This window comes from Hyla sarda, chromosome 2 (genome assembly GCF_029499605.1).
Source record: "Hyla sarda isolate aHylSar1 chromosome 2, aHylSar1.hap1, whole genome shotgun sequence".
NCBI lineage: Eukaryota > Metazoa > Chordata > Amphibia > Anura > Hylidae > Hyla > Hyla sarda.
Window position 1 is genome coordinate 430,795,834 of NC_079190.1, and position 24,349 is coordinate 430,820,182.

Here is a 24,349-nt window from a genome sequence, read left to right on the forward strand (position 1 = left end):
GGAGGGAGGGGGATGCTGACTCTGATCATCCACATAACCCATTTTATTGTGCCCCCCCCCCCATCCCTGTAACCTGGCAGTTAAGGTAGCCATACACTTTCAATGGCTGTTAGCCAAAAGGAAGGGTATGCTGCTGCCAGACAGCTCTGGTTGTAGCTTATAGCTTGGAGAGTAAAAGGGCCAGGCAGTTGAAATCCAACACACCCAACCCTTCTCTACTCCGATATCATCTGAGAGTCAGGTTGTGAGGCTGTCATACACTTTATACAGTTGCTGGTTCTTCCAAAGTTGGGTGTATGGGCACCTTAAGGGCTCATTCACTCTATGGAATCTCCACCCGGAGCCATTCAGTGATACCATCTGTAGTGGATGCCAACAGAACAAGCTCCCACTAGGAAAGCTCATATAGATGGCATCTTCATAGACGGCAATGCATTTCGGCAGAGTCTGGTATCCGAAATTTCATAGTGTGAATGGTGCAGAAGAATCTCATTGAAAACAGTGGAGACTGCTGCACCCTATTTTCCACAGCGGAACTCCTGAGTGGAATTCCACTCGGAAAATACGTGTCACCACAGGGGAATTTAAGCATTACACCATGCAATTTCAAATCAATGGGTTGTCCGTGTAATGATGGTCAGGGCAGGTCCTCCAGAGTGAAAGCTACTCTTTGCAAGCAATAAAAGAAAAGTCTAATAGTCCAGCACTACCGTTAGATTCTCCAGGGTCAAAGCATATATGAAAGCTACAATTCGTTACCTAAAGTAACTGGTGGTGCTCTGACACGTAATGCATCGGCAAACAACATAATTCTTAGTAGATATATACTATGTGGGGAAAACAGGGGGAGTACAGCAAGGCTACAGCAGCTGTTTCGCACTGACTAGTGCTTCATCGGGCCTCCTTGAGGCCCGATGAAGCACTAGTCAGTGTGAAACGGCTGCTGTAGCCTTGGTGTCCGCCCCCTACCATGTGATCACGAGTATTTATTAATAAAAAAAAAGATTTTCAATGAAGATATAGTATTACTTTCTTTGCAAGCACTTTCCTCTTGATCCCAACAGAGGACCCCCCTCTCTTAACTCATAATTCCCTAACAAGTTATGTGAAATGAGTTTTGTACCTCTTTTGGAGGATTTATTGTTTCATTTGCAGTTCAACCACCTTGACCTACACCCCTGGCAAGGTAGGACTGCCTCATCGGAGGATCCATTGGTGGCCATCTGATGCCATAAGGTTCATTTTTGGCAGTTCCCCTCGACCCCATGTAATACTGACAGTAGAGGAAATGTCACTTTTACATGAAAAACTATTAAATATGTGCGATTTGAGTGCATGATGATAACAGCAGACATTACGATGCCATGAACATTTTCTTCTGTGAAGAGGGTATATTTATATTAGTCCTTGTATTCCTAGTTACAAAAGGCACAGCAAAAAAAAAAAAGCACAACTAAAGCTTGAAAAAAACATGAAATGTCCTTGTTTTACATGGCTGATTTCATTTTGTCCTGTACAGCACAGAAGATAAATGCTGCAATTTATTGGTTGTTGTTGACTTAATGGCCTGAGTTTCGATATGCAGCACGGTCCAGCACATACAGGTTCCTGGTAATGTCTCTTCAACTAGTTTGTGTCTAATAAAGTAATAATAGCACAAGCTTATGAGTCTGCCCTTCGCTGTACATTAACCCGGACAGAAGCAGAGCATGATAGTCTTTCATATGTTTCCCCAAGTTCAGGCATAAAACTCTTGTCTGTAGCAATGGTAATAAAAGCAGTAAGTGGTCTGAATCACGGCCTGATGGGGGAAAGTTGACCCACATATTGCATTTCAGGATGTGGTTAATCTCCATAAATGTGTTCCAGGTGTGGACCAAAAATGCAGATGTTTCTCTTCATTGTACTTGAGTTGTTCAATGTATTAATTCTGCATTAACACTATTTCTGCATTTACATTCATTCTACATTACATTACCTCTTTGTATGAATTTATTTTTATACTTTCAATAAGTCATCCGGTTGCTGTATCAAACAGTACCCATCATTGTTGTCATTATATGGTTTTTTAGCCACATACAATGCTAGGGAAACAATTATAACAGTACAGTTCATGCCGTAGTGTTAGACGTGTACATTACATAAAGGTTGGCCAATATGCTCATGTGTATGGAGGTCTTCCCCTAATGGAAAGAAGGGTTGGGCATGTTGGATTTTAATGGATAAGCCACTTTCACATCAGTGTACTGTTACGCCTAGCGCTCCGGGTCCCCGCTCCTCCCCGGAGCGCTTACGGCGTCTCTCTCTCCGCAGCGCCCCGGTCGGTCCCGCTGACCGGGAGCGCTGCACTGTCATGGCCGTCGGGGATGCGATTCGCACAGCGGGACGCGCCCGCTCGCGAATCGCATCCCAGGTCACTTACCCGTCCCGGTCCCCTGCTGTCATGTGCTGGCGCGCGCGGCTCCGCTCTCTAGGGCGCGCGCGCGCCAGCTCCCTGAGACTTAAAGGGCCAGTGCACCAATGATTGGTGCCTGGCCCAATTAGCTTAATTGGCTTCCACCTGCTCCCAGACTATATCTGATCACTGCCCCTGCACTCCCCTGCTGGATCTTGTTGCCTTAGAGCCTAGTGAAAGCGTTACTGTGTTTGTCCATACTGTGTACTTGACCTCCTGCTATTGCCTTATTGACTACGATTCTTGCTGCCTGCCCCGACCTTCTGCTACGTCCGACCTTGCTTCTGTCTACTCCCTTGTACCGCGCCTATCTTCAGCAGTCAGAGAGGTTGAGCCGTTGCTAGTGGATACGACCTGGTCACTACCGCCGCAGCAAGACCATCCCGCTTTGCGGCGGGCTCTGGTGAACACCAGTAGTGACTTAGAACCGGTCCACTAGCACGGTCCACGCCAATCCCTCTCTGGCACAGAGGATCCACCTCCTGCCAGCCGGCATCGTGACAGTAGATCCGGCCATGGATCCCGCTGAAGTTCCTCTGCCAGTTGTCGCCGACCTCACTACACTGGTCGCCCAGCAAGCCCGACAGATCGCCCAACAAGATCACCAGCTGTCGTACTTGACCACCATGACACAGCAACTCCAGTCGCAGCTACAGCAGCTTCAGTCACAGCTACAGCAATTTCAGTCTCAGCTACAGCAGCAACAACCATCTCCTCTGCCAGCTCCTGCACCTCTTTCGCAGCGAGTGGCCACTCCTAGCCTCCGCTTGTCCCTGCCGGACAAATTTGATGGGGACTCTAAGTTTTGCCGTGGCTTTCTTTCACAATGTTCCCTGCACTTGGAGATGATGTCGGACCAGTTTCCTACTGAAAGGTCTAAGGTGGCTTTCGTAGTCAGCCTTCTGTCTGGGAAAGCTCTGTCTTGGGCCACACCGCTCTGGGACCGCAATGACCCCGTCACTGCCTCTGTACACTCCTTCTTCTCGGAAATTCGAAGTGTCTTTGAGGAACCTGCCCGAGCCTCTTCTGCTGAGACTGCCCTGCTGAACCTGGTCCAGGGTAATTCTTCCGTTGGCGAGTACGCCATACAATTCCGTACTCTTGCTTCTGAACTATCCTGGAATAATGAGGCCCTCTGCGCGACCTTTAAAAAAGGCCTATCCAGCAACATTAAAGATGTTCTGTCCGCACGAGAAACTCCTGCTAACCTGCATGAATTCATCTAGCCACTCGCATTGACATGCGTTTTTCTGAGAGGCATCAAGAGCTCCGCCAGGAAAAAGACTTAGATCTCTGGACACCTCTCCCACAGTCTCCATTGCAATCTACGCCTAGGCCTCCCGCCGAGGAGGCCATGCAAGTGGATCGGTCTCGCCTGACCCAGGAAGAGAGGAATCGCCGTAGGGAAGAGAATCTTTGTCTGTACTGTGCCAGTACCGAACATTTCTTGGTAGATTGCCCTATCCGTCCTCCACGTCTGGGAAACGCACGCTCGCACCCAGCTCTCGTGGGTGTAGCGTCTCTTGATGCTAAGTCGGCTTCTCCACGTCTCACGGTGCCCGTACGGATTTCTCCTTCAGCCAACTCTTCCCTCTCAGCCGTGGCCTGCTTGGACTCCGGTGCCTCTGGGAATTTTATTCTGGATTCCTTGGTGAATAAATTCCGCATCCCGGTGACCCGTCTCGTCAAGCCACTCTACATTTCCGCGGTCAACGGAGTCAGGTTGGATTGCACCGTGCGTTACCGCACGGAGCCCCTCCTAATGTGCATCGGACCTCATCACGAAAAAATTGAGTTTTTGGTCCTCTCCAATTGCACTTCCGAAATTCTCCTTGGACTACCCTGGCTTCAACACCATTCCCCAACCCTGGATTGGTCCACAGGGGAGATCAAGAGCTGGGGTACCTCTTGTTTCAAGGACTGCCTTAAACCGGTTCCCAGTACTCCCTGCCGTGACCCTGTGGTTCCCCCTGTAACCGGTCTCCCTAAGGTCTTTATGGACTCTGCCTGCCATAAGAAGTGCCTCTCCCCCCCTCCCAGTCCAGTCAGGCAAGCCTCGGTGCCTCCTCATGGCCCCCGTCCTGGTGTCACACTGCCCCGTGCCAGGCCTCGCCCTCTGCCCTCCCTCCCCATTCCCACTCCTGCTGTACTGCCTGCCGTTGAGGAAACCCTTCATTCTTTCCCGGTGTCCTCATCCCAGGGGAGGCAGTTACCGGACAAAGAGAAGGGGAGACCTAAGGGGGGGGGTACTGTTACGCCTAGCGCTCCGGGTCCCCGCTCCTCCCCGGAGCGCTTACGGCGTCTCTCTCTCCGCAGCGCCCCGTTCGGTCCCGCTGACCGGGAGCGCTGCACTGTCATGGCCGTCGGGGATGCGATTCGCACAGCGGGACGCGCCCGCTCGCGAATCGCATCCCAGGTCACTTACCCGTCCCGGTCCCCTGCTGTCATGTGCTGGCGCGCGCGGCTCCGCTCTCTAGGGCGCGCGCGCCAGCTCCCTGAGACTTAAAGGGCCAGTGCACCAATGATTGGTGCCTGGCCCAATTAGCTTAATTGGCTTCCACCTGCTCCCAGACTATATCTGATCACTGCCCCTGCACTCCCCTGCCGGATCTTGTTGCCTTAGAGCCTAGTGAAAGCGTTACTGTGTTTGTCCATACTGTGTACTTGACCTCCTGCTATTGCCTTATTGACTACGATTCTTGCTGCCTGCCCCGACCTTCTGCTACGTCCGACCTTGCTTCTGTCTACTCCCTTGTACCGCGCCTATCTTCAGCAGTCAGAGAGGTTGAGCCGTTGCTAGTGGATACGACCTGGTCACTACCGCCGCAGCAAGACCATCCCGCTTTGCGGCGGGCTCTGGTGAACACCAGTAGTGACTTAGAACCGGTCCACTAGCACGGTCCACGCCAATCCCTCTCTGGCACAGAGGATCCACCTCCTGCCAGCCGGCATCGTGACATGTACTTCTTCATGTGTGCCCCATTATCACAACTCAAAATCAAAACTGTATGGAAGTGAATCCCTTGAAGGGGTACTCCGCCCCTAGACATCTTATCCCCTATATGCAAAGGATAGGGGATAAGATGTCTGATCGCAGGGGCCCTGCCACTGGGGACCCCTGCGATCTCCCTGCTGAATCTGGCATTTGTTTTGAGCGTCAGGTGCAGCGCCACGGACATGCCCCCTTAATGCCAGTCTATGGGAGGGGGCTTGACGTCCGTCACACCCCTCCCATAGGCTTATATTGAGGGGGCGTGGTCATGACGTCACGAGTGGGGTATGGCCGTGACGTCACGAGCCTCCGCCCCCCATCGCCAGTCATCCAGCGAAGTTCGCTCCGTTCACCAGATGTTTGGGGTGCTGCAGCCGAGATCGTGGGGGTCCCCAGCAGTGGGACCCCACGATCAGACATCTTATCCTCTATCCTTTGTGTGGTAGCAGGGTGTGATGAGGGCAGATGTTGTTACCCTAGGGGCAGATGGCATTAATCCTTTGTAATCGTGATGCCAGGGCGTGGTTTAGCCTAAAACCACCCGAAGGTTATAACGCTGGATCCTGGGGTAGGCACAGGGGCAATAAAGACCCTGACGCCAAGTTACGGACAACGGTAGCTTTACTGAGGGTAGACAGGTGATACAGTCTATGCAGTTAAGCCAGGGCCCAAGGAGGTAACCAGTGACTGAGAGACCTTAAGGGCTTGCTGGGACTTGTAGTAGGACTGGACAATTAAATGCAGACCATGCTGACTTGATAGATGACAAGGACTTGACTTGACTCATAAAGCTGTGACTTTAGCTTACTTGACTTGATGGTGGCTGCAGGACTTGACTTTAAGGCCTCCACCAGTCTGGACACACACACTAGGTACGACTGCACTGGACCTCAGCAAAGACTTGTAAGGAAAAAGAGAGAGAGAGCTAGCACCACCCAGGGCTTATAAGGGGGAGACTAACAGGGATCCTGGTTACCTCCTTGGGCCCTAGCTGCACTTTATAGACTTTACCATCTGTCTACCCTCAGTAAAGCTACCGTTGTCCGTAACTTGGCGTCAGAGTCTTTATTGCCCCAGAGCCTAGCCCAGGATCCAGCGGTATACCTTCTGTTGGTTATAGGCTAAACCACAACCACATACAAGGGGTTAATGCCATCTGCCCCTAGGGTAACAACATCTGCCCTGCACCACACACCCCTCCATACCACAAATACACTGCAGAACATATGTACAGGGGGAAACAGGTGCAACGGGCCCTGGGGACACTGAAGGAGGCTGCCTGACAGGACAGCAAGGGTACGGGGTAACATCTCCCATACTGGGCCAGCACATTTGGCTAGGGGATAAGATGTCTTTGGGTGGAGTACCCCTTTAAACCTCAGCACTGCTGCAAAGCTCACAGTGGGTGATGTGATGCAGGGGTATATATAGAAGAAAGGGAGACATCAAAGTAAAAATCTAAATAAGGCCCCATTTGGGTGTTAATTTTCTGTAAAGCAGCCTGTAGAAGGAAGAGTTAAACGAGTTACTCTGGTGCTAGGGTGTTATTTTTAAGATGCCTAGCCTGTCCCCTATAAAATAATAAACCTTTACTTACCTTCCCATGGTGTCTTCAGTATAGCTGCTCCAGTGTCTGATGCAATTCTCTTCCTGCTCAATATGTCACATTGCCAACTCAGCCAATTACCAGCCGGGATGGGAAACCGTTACGGCCATTGCTGTGTTGCATGGTGACAGATCGATCCCCGACACCAGGAAGAGAATCGTGCCAGGGACTGAAGTAGTAATACCGGAGAAGCACAGGAGGTCAGTAAAGGCTGGGCATCTAAAAAAGAATAATAATAAACACCCCATCCACAGTGTACCCCTTTATGCTTGGTCCCCCCCCCACCCCCATCTTCTAACATGATTCTTTAACCATGGGTTGACTTCTCACACCCTCATCTGCTAATGGGCCCTACCGGCCATTAAAATTAAAATATTTGACTAGCTGGACCCTTGCTTTTCAGGGACCCCATAGCTGCTGCATAGGCTGCCTCTAAACTATGGGGGAGATTTATCAAAACCTGTGCAGAGGAAAAGTTGCCCAGTTGCCCATAGCAACCAATCAGATCGCTTCTTCATTTTTAACAAGGCCTCTGCAAAAATGAAAGAAGCAATCTGATTGGTTGCTATGGGCAACTGGGCAACTTTTCCTCTGCACAGGTTTTGATAAATCTCCCCTTATGTTCGTTGCCTACATGTACATTATTCTCTGTGTGTTATTTCATTTTCCCATTGCTTCATTTGAATATCTGTGAATGACACATTGAAATAAATCATATAATTATTCTGTCTCTGGTGGTTGAATGTTTTTGTAAAGTCCATGTAGAATGAATCAATGGTTATTTTTGTGTCTTTGAAGACGGATTCCACTTTCCTTGCAAAAACAGAGATGAAGGAAATGAGGAACCCCCCCCCCCCCCCCCCCCTTCTCTGGAAATGGGGATTACACTGTTTGATTATTCAACTGTTTTTTCCGGAGCCACATCCTGGGATATTTAGTGCTGAATGTATTACGGCTTCCTTGATGCACAGGACATGGGAAACATGTTGGATTGTAGGAGCTCAGAGATATCTTTCAGTCATTCGCTCCCACTGCTAATTGTACAGCAGGGACCCTGAACAAATATAGACTTCCCCCCCTGATTGTAGGGCACATCCTCTGCAGACAGGGAAAGTAGATGCATCTGGCCAGCAAAAGGAAATACACTTTGTCTGCTTACAGTGATCAGAGCCTGTGTCAGAGATTATTTCTTGTGAAAGGATTACAGTCCGCAAAACTGTTGAGAACCTTGGCAGATTCCCAGTATCAGCAAGCAGCTGTATACAGTACAATCTCCCAATAACGCACACTCACGGGGAATAAAAAAGTGTCCGCTATTGAGAGACGTCCCCTAAAAATCTTTCTGAATGACCGAAAACTGACTGTACTGTACTCACTCCAGACTGTAATAACCTATAAAACATGATAAAAAGTGATATTACAGTAGAATCTCCCAGTGCCGTTTAATCACCCCTTATCCCTCCCCTTGTATCATTTCATCCCCCTTCATACCCTGTGCCACCTTATGCCTTGTGCCAAATGGTCCCCCCATTACCCCATGTGTCACATCATTTCCCCTTGATCCCCTGTGCCATTTTTATTCCCCCTTCATTACCCTATGTACAAAGTCATCACCCCCCCCTTCTTTATGAAGTGGCACAGGGGGATAAATGGGGAATGAAGTGGCACAGGGGGATAAATGGGGAATGAAATGGCACGGGGGGATAAATGGGGAATGAGATGGCACAGGAAATAGTAAAGAGGAGGTGAGGAATTTGCACAGAGGGTAATAAAGGGGGAATGAAATAGCACAGAGGAGATCAAGAGGAAATTATGTGGCACGGGGGGGGGGGGGGGGTAAAAAAAGGGGGGGTGATTTGGCACAGGGGAAATAAAGTGGCACAGGGACATCAGGAAAGGAGGGGGGTGAATGATGTGGGCGGCGGATGTACAGAAGCAGGAGACCACTGTTTAAACATCTGTCTTCTGCTTCTGTGCTGGGGCTTCTGCAGTGGGTGTATCGGGGGGCCTGGGCCCTTACTGGGGTATTGGCTGTACACCCTGACCCTTGTCCCCTATTGGGAGTGTTTTGTCCCCTACTGTCCCCTATTGGGTGTGTCCGCAACTGCTATTGGGAGTGTCCCCTATTCAGAGGGTGCAAATACATTAAGTCTTATGGGACTCTCCCGGGGAATTAAAAACTGTCCACTATTGGGAGGTGTCCCCTATTGGGAGGTGTCCACTAAGGGAGAATTTACTGTGTATACAGTATACAGTATTTCACATAAGTGAGTACACTCCTCACATTTTTGTAAATATCTTATGATAATTTTTCATGTGACAACACTGAAGAAATGACACTCAGTTACACTGTAAAGTAGTGAGTGCCCAGTCTGTATAACAGTGTTTGACATTCATGGTTCCCTCAATGAATTGTAGGTCCCCAGTGCCAGCAGCACTCATGCAGGCCCAGACCGTGACACTCCCACCATCATGCTTGGCACGCTTGACACCATCTGAACCAAATAAGTCTTGGTTTCATCGGACCACAGGACATGGTTCAAGTAATCTATGTTCTTAGTCTTTTGCTTGCCTTCGGTAAACTGTTTGCAGGCTTTCTTGTGCATCATCTATAGAAGAGGCTTCTTTCTGGGATGCATTCAGATTTAAGTCATGCAGACCAATTTGATGTAGTGTGCAGCAGTATGGTCTGAGCACTGACAGGCTGACCACCCACTGCCCCCCCTCCACACACACACACACACACAAACCTTTAACCTCTGCAGCAATGCTGGCAGCACTCATACGTCTATTTCCAAAAGACAACCTCTGGATATGATGCTGAGCAGGTGCATTCAACTTCTTTGTTCGACCATGGAAAGGCCTTTTCTGATGAAACATGTCCTGTAAAAATGCTGTATGGCCCACTCTGCTGCAGCTCAGTTTCAGGGTCTTTGCAATCTTCTAGTGTGGTGGCCCAGTACGGGATGGTGTTACCCCGTACCGTCCCTGCCCTGTCAGGCAATGTCCCTCCGTGTCCCAAGGGCCCCCTACAGTCTTTTCCCCATTGTAAATATGTTATGCATTATACTGTGTATTGTACCAGTGACCAGCTGAACCCAATAGTGACCTATGGGCTCCCTGCTAGTCTCCCCCATATAAGCCCTGGGTGGAGCTAGCTTATCTCTTTTAGAGCTTAGAGCTCTATGTGCTGAGGTCCAGTGCAGTCAAGCTGTCTCAGTGTGTGTATGTCCGGAGCATTGGAGGCCTCAAGTCAAGTCCTGCAGCCACAAGTCTGTAGCTCAGGCTTGGAGCAATCAATCGACGATCGGACGCTGCGGAGAGAGGTAAGGAGACCTCCGCCTGCGGTCAACTTTGATGGGTTAACAGCGCGCGGCACAACGATCGGCGCTGCGCGCTATTAGCCCAGGGTCCTGGCTATGATTAGCAGCCGGGACCGACCCGGTGTGATGCGGGGTCACGGCGTGACCGGGCTCAGGGCGTACAGATACACCCTGAGTCCTTAAGAGGTTAAGGATATGCAGTGGGAAGGCAGGACCCAATATCAAATTAAAATAGGGTCCATGCAGCCAGTTTGCCCAACCGAGAGTAAGACTGTCAAATGAAAGACCAAAATATCTCCTGTTCTGACAAGGTCCAGCAGATAACAACTGTGATGACTCGCTCTTGCAGATAGGTGCGGTTGCAGTATAGAGGCAAGAAGACAGTGCTTTTCAAATCAAAGTTCAGTGTTTTATTCACACTAAGCACACTGCAAACAGTCTTTGAACGCAGAACAAAAGGAAAACGTAACAAAAGTCCATCTGTATTTCCTAGGTGTTTGTTCACACCTGAGTTCCTGCCATGCGGCATCAAGCAAGACTTTTCCAGGCATCCAGCTAGGCTGTTCAGCAGCTTCCACTCTTGGAGCAACCACAGGGAAGAACTCCACACACAGCTTTCTCGGGCACTGTGAGCTGCAACGAGCAAATCCCCCTCAGCTGGTGAGGCAGCCTAGCTTTAAGGCCAACAAAATCTGGCCTGGATTGTGGGGAATGACCCCCACCCTACACTTGATCATTCCCAGTAAGGCCAGGAGCCTTGGTGACACATATCGCCCATCAACCACCATGCCCTTCACCTAGCATATATAATAGTGCCAGCCATACTTGGTTTGTTACCTGTTTGCATCTAATAACAGTCAAAAGCCTCCAGTGCTGCCAGGATGCCTAGCGGTAGTGCATGCTGCTGATATGGGACCTTTGTGGAACTGATATTTACCACTAATTCACCTTATTATGTGATAATATATTATTCATTATTCTGCAAGCTGCCCCCTCCGCTTACTACTGTCAGTAGAAGAACAAATGGGGGGTCATGAACATATGCAGAAAAAACACTTATTGGGTTCATCAAAACTTGTACAGTTGCCCATACCAATCAACCAGATCGCTTCTTTTATTTTTCAGAGGCTTTTTTAAAAATAAGAGGTGATCTGATTGGTTGCTATGGGCAAATGCCCCCCCACCCCCCTCCCGCTTGTCCTCTGCACAGATTTGGATAAATCTCTCCCATAGCCTGTAAAGCGATGATAAACAATTCTATCTAATTTATTGCAAGACTCAATAAATCAAAAGAACACTAGTGAATAGAGTTTAATAAGCATGTATGTAAATTACAGGCTCTTCTAATTATACACTTCTTTAATAACGTTCTTTTACATTGTGCTATCAGTTTACTCTAGTGAAACGTTAGGGTTATTGTTATGTAGAGTGGTAAACTCTAAGGACAGTGTAACCCTATGTCTCAAACATTTACATGACCCTTTGGAACAGCTGCGTCTACTATATAAGCTGCCAATTGATATTACATTTTAGTGTCTTCTGACAATTTTGCATCCATTGACAATCTAATATCTATTGGCAACGTCAGTCATCCCCCCTCTACTATTAAGGGAAACCTTAATGGAACAGTCCATCTGTTAAAGCTTGTCATCCACACAAATGTTGGCTATGAATATGGCGTTTTCGGTGGGACTGACTAACTATATAATGTACATGGGGGCCTTTTTACCTCTACATGACAGCAGATTTTGGGGGAGAGAAGGATCGAGCATGTTGTATCTTAATCGGCCAATCCTTTCGTTCTAGGTGAGATAAGTCACAATCAGCAGAGTCTGTACGAATATACATGAGTTTGGGTGGATCAAGAGAGTTAGCTGCCATTCGGTCAACATCCTATGTATAGTGCCAGCTTTACTCTTGGAGATAAGTGGTCTACATTTGTCTGGCAGTCGACTGTCTCCACAGATTTTGTTTAATGACAGATTTATTTGGTCACACCACATTCATGTTTTAATAGGGTAGTCAAAGTATAAATTGACTGACATATCTAATGTATATGGGGTTTAAAGTTTGTGATACTTAAGATGAAAGTCAGCTAAAATAGTAGGATTATAAAATGTTCTTGATGACTGACATTCGACCCTTTTCTGCTGTGTATGGCACAGATTTTCCTGTTTAGTCTGGCATGTTGATGGACAAATCTTTTGAATGATCAATTCCCTGGATGACCCATCCTAATCTTATGTGTTTTGACTTTATTTTGAATGATCCTTAGAGTTTCTGGGATTTTTGTTATAAATGGGTTATCTGTAGCACCCCTGTTGAGTAGTTGACTAAAGGGTCCCCTGTGATCATGTAAGCTCTGTGGCTTTTTTATCACTTACCATGCGCAAATTCATACATTGAATAGGAACTGTTCTTGATAGTGCAGGTCATCCCATTCACTTCAGTGGACTAAGCTACGATCCCTTAAATCTGTTGATCAGTAGGGGTGCATGAGGTCAGACCTCCCCCAATTGAATATTGATGGCCTATCCTAAAGGTGCCCATACAATTTAGATAGGTTCGGCCAACTGTCTAAGCTGTATGGTGGCCTCTTGTCCATCCACCGACAAATGATTTTGGTGGAAAGAAGGGTCAAGTTGGATTTTCACTTTCACGCGAACCTATAGTTTTGAAAAGAAGAAGCAAGCACCAGAGCAGTTTGGCTGCAGTTTACCACTCACCATAAAGTAAACATGAACATTCACCTGTGCCAATCATCCATGTGTATGGTGAGGTAAGAAGAGAAGACTGTCCACTGAATGGATAAACACCTTAAGGATGCCCAAAAATATAAAAGCCCCACAAAACCACCCAGACCACTGTTGCCCAAGATGAAGTAATATTTAGCAAGAAGTATGGTAATTCTGAAGAAGCAATAAAGAGTCAGTATAGTAAACATCAGGTAAGTGATAAGGCTTCTGTGGTTCCAAAACATTTGCCTTAAAGTATTTTCCAGGCAATCCTTCATAACAAATTGTTTTCAGACCTTTAATGATCCAAGGAGACACAAAAAAGAAGGGAGAATGTGGACTGTCCTGTCTAAGACCATAAACCTTGTCATAAATTATGTGTAATAGGAGAATTAGTGACAATTTGTTAATGGTGTTTAGTATTCAACAATGCTCTGAGCCTAGAGGTGACCTTATCTGAGCCTTGTACTGTGCACTTACATTCTAGAGTACTGTGCTAAGTATTGATCGCTGAGTGAATTGGGTAAATGTTTGGTCGAATGCAAAGTGTGTTCTATGTGCTGCTGAGACAAAATGACACCTACTCCCAGAACACGCACCCTGCAGAGCTCAGAGAACACTCTAGCACTAATGTGTGAACATAACAAATCCTCCCACACATAGTTTAAGGCTTTAACTTGGATTAAGAAGACAAAATATTTCCACCTTAAATGGCTCAATTATTAGAAAATTGATACTAAATGATCAGGATGGAGATAAAATAGCTAGATTTCTCTCACCTATAATCCAGACTGAAAACTACATATAGGATATTTGTTCTTCTTAAAGTCAAGGAACTATAATGGAGCAGGCTTTACATAGCTAATACATAGGTATCTAGGACGTATGAACTGTAAAGTAATTCAGATGGAGAATATTGGGCTATTGCAGTGTCTAAGGAGGCAGTAAAAGTCTGACGTCTCTACAGTATATCAGGAAGTATCACTTTACTGAGAGAGTAGTGGATGCATGGAATAGCCTTCCTGCAGAAGTGGTCGATGCTAATGCAGTGAAGGAATTTAAACATGCATGGGATAAGCATAAGGCTATCCTTCATATGAGATAGGGCCAGGGACTATTCATAGGATTCAGAATATTGGGAATACTAGATGGGCCAAATGGTTCTTATCTGCCGATACATTCTATGTTTCTATTACCCCACTGTTCAGCTAAAGAATAGACAGTGTCGTCTTCAGTGTTTCCCAAACACAGCTCTATACACATTGTACTGGCTGTGCCTTGTAGTTCAGTTCAATCCTGTTTAAGTGAAATGGTCTGAGATGCAATACCGCAGCCTCTTCATTCAGCCGATTGATGGCAGTGCTGGGAGTAAGACCCACACCTATCTGATATTGATAGACTATCCTAATTTTTTCTTGCATTTGTTTATAGGAAATCTGTCACCAGCGTCGCCAAACACTTAACTAATGGTACAGGGTAATAGTGCGGGTGATGCTGATTCCAACTCTGTTTATCTTTTTCTTCTTTTGTGGCCCCATTCCCAAATTACGAAAATGCAAATATGCAAATGAAGTGCTTTGGTGCACTTGGAGCGTTCCCAGCTCCATCATGCACTCTTCTGCTGGTTGGTGCCGGGGATGCCTGTGACAGATCCCCTTTAGGGTAGGGTCATTCTACACGGATTTGTAGGTGAACCGACCCTTAGTGTGTCTCCAGCTGTTCCCCCTGCTAGTAGCAGCAATCCGAAGCTTCGAGCGGTCACACACGGCGAATTGCCGCGTGAGTCACGGCGCGTGCGTGGAACTTCTGATCTTTGTTGTTTAAACCATTTTATGCAATGCATTTGAAGCATGGAAGGAAACGCATAGCAGGAATGCCCCGATGAGTCTTATGAATTCTCTCTAACATGCATCTCCATATGCTGTATGGGCAGACAGCCATTGAAGGACCCTGGTGTGGACAGTTTATGATGACTATTGTTAAGGAATAAGTTGGCAGCCTATGTAATTGCATATATGTACATATGTTATAAATCATAAATAACTAATAAAAATCCTTTTGTAGGAAATAAATGAGTTAATAAATCTTAATTTTAAACAATATGTAATAAAAAATAAACATGCTAACACAATCTTTTTACATGTATTACCTTTTATTATATAATAGTTACCAAGCTACATATAATAAACACATATTGGTACCATCATAACCATTAAAAAAACTCTTCTATACATACATTATATTATTTTAGGCTATTGATATTAAACAAGTTGTAAAAAAAAAAAAAAAAAAAAATAGGATTGATGGAATGCTTAGGAAACCAAATCATTCTGTTGGTCTTTAAAAGGAAACTGTCAGAACTTCCATGCTGCCATAATCACAAGTCCTTGGGTCAGTCCCCGACGGCCTCTTCCTGCCTTACTTGATAGACTTCGTCCTGTTTGGGTATAAGGAGAGATCTATCAATCAAGGCCCATGGGGCAAGTAGAAGTTGTCAGAGACTGCCCTGTTGATTTATGGTTCAGGCAGCATGAAATCTGAAAAAAAAAAAAAAAAAAAGGAACAGAATAGAAAAAAGGAACATGTCTCAGTATCTGGCAACATGTTTTAGAATTTTTCTCTAATCATCCAAAAAATCTAGGCGATACATTTCCTTTAAAGGCATACTCCGCTGCTCAGCGTTTGGAACAAACTGTTCCAAACTCTGGTACAGGCGCCGGGAGCTTGTGACGTCATAGCCCCACCCCCTCAATGCAAGTCTATGGGAGGGCCTGACAACCTTGCATTGAGGGGGCGGGGTGTCATGAGAGGGCGGGGCTCCCGATGCTAGCTCCAGCATTCACAGTTTGTTCCAAATGCTGAGCAGCGGAGTACCCCTTTAAGGTTAAAAAGGATCTGATCTTCAGGGGTCTAATAGTAAATCCTTTCTCCCAATGACCCCACAAGTACTTGTCGTGTAGTCCAAATGCACAGTAAATTTAAAAAAAAAAATTCATGCACGACCCATAAAAATAAATCTGACTATTTTGTTTCTAAGTAGTATTATGCTAGATATCATAAGATGGAAAACTAGAAATGGAATATATGCATACATTTTAAGACCGAATTCACATGTGGTATTTTAGTCGGCATGTAGCTGAAACCAGGAATGGATCAAAAACACAGAAAAGGGTGTAAATCTTGCCATGAGAGTTTTTATCTGTGTAGTTTCACTCCTGGCTTTGTCTAAAATGACCAGATCACTAGGTGTGAACCCAGCCTAAGAGTCAACAGTAACTAGAAAACGTAAGAGCCTTTATGCAGAATCTTCCATTTTTGAATATTTTGTTAGAAAGTAGACACATATCTCTGTCTGTTGAGGTCACCATGTGAGGCTGTATGTTCATATTTCTTTAGCTGTCATCCTCTATTTCCACTTTTCAGTTCGGCTGTTATTTTACGCCACAGGAGTATTAACATCAGAAATCCCTTTGGAGAAGAGGCCTTTGGTCATTGTATTAGTTACACTCCCTGGTTTAACTGGTTTGATTCGAGCGGCCTGATTCTTAAGGAGGGATTACAACAAAACAAGATTATTTCTACTGTAAATCCTCAATAACAAAAGATTCTGCCTCCTCCCAAGTCAAACTTTACCTGTAGCCTTATATGTCAGCAGTCACGTTCCTGAATAAGGTATAATGTGATAAATTATTAACAATAGCCGTATACGCTGAGTAAATCCAGCCCTCAATGAATAATTTACAAAAGCTGGCCACACACCGGCTCACCCGACTTACCTTTATTGCAAGAGTTACGGAAAACGGCTCTTTACTATCTTTCTTCTGAGATTTGCTTGTTCTAACGTATAGGTCAATAGCCTGAGGCTGCACTACTGAAACATTCTGATAACATTTCCTGTTCTGATCGCATTCAAAAGCAATGTTGTCATGGTGACTTTTTGGATGGATTCAGATTACTATCTAATATCTGCTACTACTCAAGCTAGGGGTACACCGGTGGTAAACAAAACATTTTTTTTAAATCAACTGGTGCCAAAACATTAAACACATTTATAAATTACTTCTATTTCAAAATCTTAATCCTTCCAGTATTTATCAGCTGCTGTATACTACAGAGGAAATTCTTTTCTTTTTGAATTTCCTTTCTGTCTGACCACAGTGCTCTTTGCTGACACCTCTGTCCATGTTAGGAACTGTGCAAAGCAGGATAGGTTTGCTATGGGCATTTGCTCCTACTCTGGACAGTCCCTGACACGGACAGAGGTGTCAGCAGAAAGCAGTGTGGTCAGACAAAAAATAAATTCAAAAAGAAAAGAACTTCCTCTGGAAGCTGATTTTAAAGTTTGTTAATTTACAGATCTGTTTAACTTTCTGGCACCAGTTGATTTAAAAAAAAAATAGTTTTCAACTGGAGTACCCCTTTAAAGAAGAAGTCCAGTGCTGAGCAATTTATCCCCTAGGGCAGGGGTTGGCAATCCCTGGCACGAGTGCCATTCATGGCACGCGGGGTGTTTTGGAGTGGCACGCGGGGCTGGCTCCGGGCGGAGAGGCACTCACTCCGCTAATGGGGTTCCGGGACACTTGTCCCTGATCCCCAGGCGAGCGATCGCCACTTTAACTGTGTTTGCACACGCACACACAGCTTAAGCCTCCTCTCAGTGTGAGCCGCAGGACCTGCAGCTTCACTGAGAGGAGACCTGTGAACTCTGACCCCACGAAGTGCAGGCACCAATGACGTCACTCATCGGCGCCTGCATTGTAGCGGGAGAAGAACGCAGCCAGCTTGTGCTGCCAAGGAGGTCCCTGCGTAGGAAATAGCAGGGACATTTATCATCATTGCTTTGGTGAGCACGTTCTGTAGGCATTTTTTTTTTATCTATCTATCTATCTCATATCTATCTATCTATCTTATATCTATCTCATATCTATCTATCTATCTCATATCTATCTATCTATCCCATATCTATCTATCTATCTCATATCTATCTATCTATCTCATATCTATCTATCTATCTCATATCTATCTATATATCTCATATCTATCTATCTATCTCATATCTATCTATCTATCTATCCATCTCATATCTATCTATCTAATATCTATCTATATCTCATATCTATCTATCTCATATCTATCTATCTATCTATCTATCTCATATCTATCTATCTCATATCTATCTATCTCATATCTATCTATCTATCTATCTGTCTATCTCTAATATCTATCTATCTTGTATCTATCTATCTATCTATCTATCCATCCAACTGGACAGCCCCTTTAATGTAACCATTAGTATCTGTAAGGATGCTATACTGTATGTAGTTCATGTATAAAACCTTATATGTATAAAAATAGGTTCTTTTACACCTGGATTATTCTCTATAGCTACTACAGAATGACTGGGCGTTTTATGAGTATACAATAATGAATCACTTATTGGTTATCATATTGTCAATAATTACTGTGATGCGCTGGTTATGATAATGATTTTAATAAGTCATCTATGGTGCTTCCTGAAAAGTACACAAACACCATATATGTGGTATCCGAAACGTGGAAAGCAATGTATAAGTGAGTCATTTCCGTCTTCTTCATTATCTTTATGACCGTAATGCTTTATTGACCATGTTAAACTCTTATCCTGCTAATGGTCACATTACAATCCCAAGTACAAACATTAGGATTTTTCGAAGGCAACATCACCAACAACTATAACATTCCAGGGGGAAGAAATATTAAGGAGAAATTTAGTTAGATAGATAATTTAGTTAAATAGATATTAGATAGATACATATGAGATAGATATGAGATAGATAGATATGAGATAGATATGAGATAGATATGAGATTGAGATTGAGATAGATATGAGATAGATAGATATATAGATATGAGATAGATAGATAAATAGATAGATGTGAGATAGATAGATAGATATGAGATAGGTAGATGTTAGATAGATAGATAGGTAGATAGATGTTAGATAGATAGAGAGATAGATAGAGTTCAAGTGGTTTTATTCCATTCCATAGCTGGAGGTTATGTAATAGAATAAAACCATTTGAACTTCTCCTCCTGTGTGCTCCAGCAAACTTCTTTTTTGTGGGTATCTGTGAGCTTCTGACCTGGGCTCTTTCTGCTGCTCTGCGCCAAAGACTTTTACCTATACTGAGGTGCTGCTCAACCTGGACTTTTGCTTGCGATAGATAGGAACAAATGGTAGAAGCAGCTTAACCTTTTCAGTTAAAGGAGTTCTCCAACTGAAATCTTTTATCCCCCGCTGTGCCCGGGTGGTAAAACTATACATAATAAACTTTCACTTACCTGCCTACGATCCCTTGTTGTTCCGATATCGCCGCTCGTGCTCCGGTCCCTGTCAGCTTCCTCTTCCTGCGGGTCGGTGACTTCACTCTGTGCTCAGCCTATCAGCGGCCGCGACGGGACATTGCTGCGGCCGCTGATAGGCTGAGCGCAGAGTGAAGTCACCGATCCGCAGGAAGTGGAAGAGACAGGGACCGGAGAACGGGACGGCGATATCGGAACAATGGGGGATCCTAGGCAGGTAAGTGAAAGTTTATTATGTATAGTTTTACAGCCCGGGCACAGCGGGGGTTAAAAGTTTTAGCTTAGAGAACACCTTTAATGAAGGTAGTGGGTGCCCGTGGATAGTGACTTGGTCCCAGTCGCAGACCAAGTATAGACATCCAAGATCCCAAACCAAGAATTCCAGCGGCACTCCAGGAATAAAGCAAATACAGTGTTTATTGACCCATGGTCCGCAGTGGATGATGATGAAGCATGCTTGAGAAAGACGGCGAGAGACTGTTGAAATGTTGCATCCACTGCTGACCATGGGTCAATAAACACTGTACTTGCTTTATACCTGGAGTGCCGCTGGAATTCTTGGTTTGGGATCTTAGATAGATAGATAGATAGATAGTTGGTCAGGTCATCTGCCATCTATGACCTTCTTTAATGGATCCTATATAGGGTGTACAGAGCTAGGTTGAGATGCAGTGTTCTAAGATATACCAATATCTCACCTTTTAATGCAAGATTATTTGTTATCATTAATTTAACTTCAATGCATATAGAGACTTCACCTGCAGAGGCCAGTGCATTCATAAAACCTTTTGGCTACCGTATTTTTCCCCCTATAGGACGCTCCGGCATAGAAGACGCACCCTTTTTTAAATGAGGAAAATCTAGAATACAATGTAAAGTATAGGTCACAGTGATCTTCAACCAGTGGACCTCCAGATGTTGCAAAACTACAACTCCCAGCATGCCCGGACAGCTGTTGGCTGTCTGGGCATGCCAGGAGTTGTAGTTTTGCAACATCTGGAGGTTCGCAGGTTGAAGACCACTGGTTAGGAGGTAATACTCATGTGTCCCCGCCGCTCCGGACCCGTCACCGCTCGTCACCGCTGCCCTGGATGTCGCCCTCCATCGCTGTCGCGGCGTCCCCTGGGTGTCCCCGTCGCTCCGGAACGTCTCTGCTGCCCCGGTATCCTCACTCTCCGTCGCAGCTCCCCGTCGCCGCCATCACGTCGCTACGCACGCCGCTCCTATTGGACGACGTGATAACGACGAAGGAGAGCACCGGCCATGCAGGGGATCCCGGCACAGAGCAGACACCGAGGAGGCAGGTAAGGTCCCTCCCGGTGCAGCCGAGTTAGTGTAACTTTTGCTTCAGACGCGGCGGTCAGCTTTGAATGCCGCGTCTGAAGGGTTAATACAGGGCATCACCGCGATCGGTGATGTCCTGTATTAGCCGTGGGTCCCGGCCGTTGATGGCCGCAGGGACCGCCGCGATAGGGGTGTATTCGCCGTATAAGACGCACCAACTTTCTCCCCCCAGTTTTGGGGAAGAAAAAGTGCGACTTATATGGTGAAGAATACGGTAAGTTTCTACTTGTTTTTTCTTTTTTTGTGCGTTTTTCCCAAAAGAAAAAATGCTGCGGCCAGATGTTAGCTGTAAATCAATGAAAAATCTCATAATTCTTTTTTATTTTGCGTTTTTCAGTTTGCCGTTTTTTAAATACTGTTGGCGTTTTTTTCACTCTTTTTTTAGCTCATTGGCGGTTTTGCAAAGTCGCAACATGTTGAGCCTAAGGCGTTTTTTTCCCCTGAAGTCGTGGAGTTTTTCTCCCATAGAAGTCTATGGGAGTAAAAAAAATGCCAAGAATAACGACATGTGGGTTTTACCTTTAGCGTTTTTGCAGGCGGTTTTTATTCTTCTTTGGACTTTAGCGATCCAAAAAAAGTAATGGGGATAATTTTTTAAAAATAAAATTTCATAAGGGACCATTAAAAAAAAAATAAAATAAAAAAGATATAGTAGTGATGGAAAAAATTTATGTAACGAAATTTATCTTTTTTATAACAACATTTTTATTAATTTTTAAAACAGGGATCAATTTATGTGGGCGGGCAGAGCACTAAAAATGTAGTGGACAATAATAAAAATGTAGTGTGTGTGTAACTTTTTTTTTTCTTTTTTTATTTACATTTTTTAGGTAGTACTACTACTACCAGCATGGAACACACTGTTCCATGATGGGAGTAGTAGTACCTGTACTATTTGACAGATCGTCCCGGGTCCGTTGCGATCCTTCTGTATAATTTATAGAAGCGGCCGGCCACTCTTCTATGGTCCCCTGCACTGTCATATATATACACCTATTCAGAGCTGTAGTACTTGCATTAATACACAGATCGCAATAGGTGTCAGAAGTCACACTCACTGCCTGTCTATTAATGCAGGTACTACAGCTCCCAGCATTAAACAGAGTGTGCTCCATATTGGGAGCAGTAGTACCGGCAGTTAAGGACAGATCACAGTGGGTGTCACTCTTGACACCCGATGCGATCGTCCTATCAATTGCAGAGATGCGGAGCGGCTCTCTACAGCGTTCGCATCTCTGCACCAGGATCGGTGTTGGGGCGAGGCAATCCAGGCAATTGCCCAGGGCCCCCATCCCCCAGGGGGCCCCCTTGCGGGCTGCTCAGTGGCGGATCCAGGGTGGGATCTGCCACTGAGCAGCCCGCAGGGGGCCCCGTCACATTTGGGACATCCCTGTGTCCCGAAAGATCTTTTCAGGACACAAGGATGTCCCGGTTACCTTTCTGTGCCCCGCATTAACTTTAAAAACGCAGGGGCCGCCGGGAGGTAGCACACACAGGGACATCACTGACGTCGGCGTGTGTGCCCATAGAAACGGAGGAGCATCGAGAAGGAGGACGCACGTGCATGGTAAGTTACCTGCACGTCAGCTTTGGTGCTCCGATAACCACACCTCCTGTCCCGGGACCTACTGTTATGACCTATAGGCCATAGCAGTAGGTCATGACCAATGACCAGAGGAGGGGTGGTCGGAGCACTGAAGTGGGGCAGTACACAGGAATACCGCTTCCAGCCATATACTGTATATGGCTGAAGGCTGTATGTCTGTGGGGGAACTGTACTGCACCTAATGTGGGGAACTATACTGCCAACCTAATGTGGGGAACTATACTGCCATCCTAATGTGGTGGAACTATACTGCACTTAATGTGGGGGAACTATACTGCACCTAAAGTGGGGGAACTACAGTATAATGCACCTAATGTGGGGGAACTATACTGCCAACCTAATGTGGGGGAACTATACTGCCAACCTAATGTGTGGGAACTAAACTGCGCACCTAATGTGGGGAACTATACTGCACCTAATGTGGGGGAACTATACTGTCAACCTAATATGGGGGAACTATACTGCACCTAATGTGGGGAAACTATACTGTGCACCTAATGTGGGGGAACTATACTGCATCTAATTTGGGGGTACTCTACTGCACCTAATGTGGGGGAACTATACTGCCAATCTAATGTAGGGGAACTATACTGCCAACCTAATGTGGGGAACTATACTGCCAACCTAATGTGGGGAACTATACTGCCAACCTAATGTGGGGGGAACTATACTGCACCTAATGTGGGGGAACTATATTGGGCACCTAATGTGGGGGAACTATACTGCCAACCTAATGTGGGGGAACTATACTGCCAACCTAATTTTGGGGAACTATACTGCACCTAATGTGGGGAACTATACTGCCAACCTAATTTGGGGGTACTATACTGCACCTAATGTGGAGGAACTATACTGCGCACCTAATGTGGGGGAACTATATTGCCAACCTAATGTGGGGGAACTATACTGTGCACCTAATGTGGGGGAATTATACTGCGCAACTAATGTGGGGGAAGTATACAGCCAACCTAATGTGGGGGAACTATACTGCCAACCTAATGTGGGGGAACTATACTGCCAAACCTAATGTGGGGGGAGCTATACTGCCAACCTAATGTGGGGGAACTATACTGCCAGCCTAGTGTGGGGGAACTATACTGCCAACCTAATGTGGGGGAACTATACTGCCAGCGAAATGTGTGTGTGGGGGGGGGGGGGCTATACTGCCAGCCTAATGTGGGGGAACTATACTGCCAGCCTAATGTGGGGGGAACTATACTGCCAGCCTAATGTGAGGGGACCTATACTGCCAACCTAATGTGGGGGAACTACAACCTAATGTGGGGGAACTATACTGCCAACCTAATGTGGGGGAACTATACTGTCCACCTAATGTGGGGGAACTATACAAAAATATAAAATTGTACTATTCTGATCCCTATAACTCTTATTTTTCTGTATATGGGGATGTATGAGGTCATTTTTTGCTCTGGGATTTGTAGTTTTTATCGGTACCATTATTGTTTTGATGGGACTTTTCAATTGCTTTTTAGATTTTTTTTATGGTATCTGAAGTGACCAAAAATTTGAAAATCTGGCCCCACTTTTGATTTTGCCCAGGGCCACGCTAAGCTTGAAACCGGCCCTGCTCTGCACTATACCCCATCCGGCCAATCCCCACTCTGGGCAGAAAATATGAATGAGTGATGTTCTATTCACATCACTGGCCGGAGAACAGAGCAGAGATGTGAGCGCTGTATAGAGCCGCTCCGTATCCCTGCTATATTATGGACGATCACATCGAGTGTCAGGAGTGACACCCGGTGCGATATGTCTACTAGTACAGGCACTACTACACCCATCATGGAACAATCTGTTCCATGCTGGGAGTAGTAGTACTACCTAAAAAATTTTAAAATAGAGAGAAAAAAAAGTGAAACACACACACACACACTTTATAAAAAATTAAGTAAAATTCCGTTAGAAAAAAATATAAATTTCTTAAA

General features: G+C 45.6%; 1 long non-coding RNA gene across 1 annotated transcript in view; it reads left to right on the forward strand.

Moving 5' to 3' along the window:
• The first annotated feature begins 7,131 nt into the window (after positions 1 to 7,131).
• The window catches only part of LOC130356915 (uncharacterized), a 30,459-nt gene continuing 13,241 nt past the window's right edge, over positions 7,132 to 24,349 (forward strand). The window contains exon 1 of the long non-coding RNA XR_008889034.1: positions 7,132 to 7,253. This is a non-coding gene — a long non-coding RNA (uncharacterized LOC130356915). The remainder of the gene's footprint in view (positions 7,254 to 24,349) is intronic.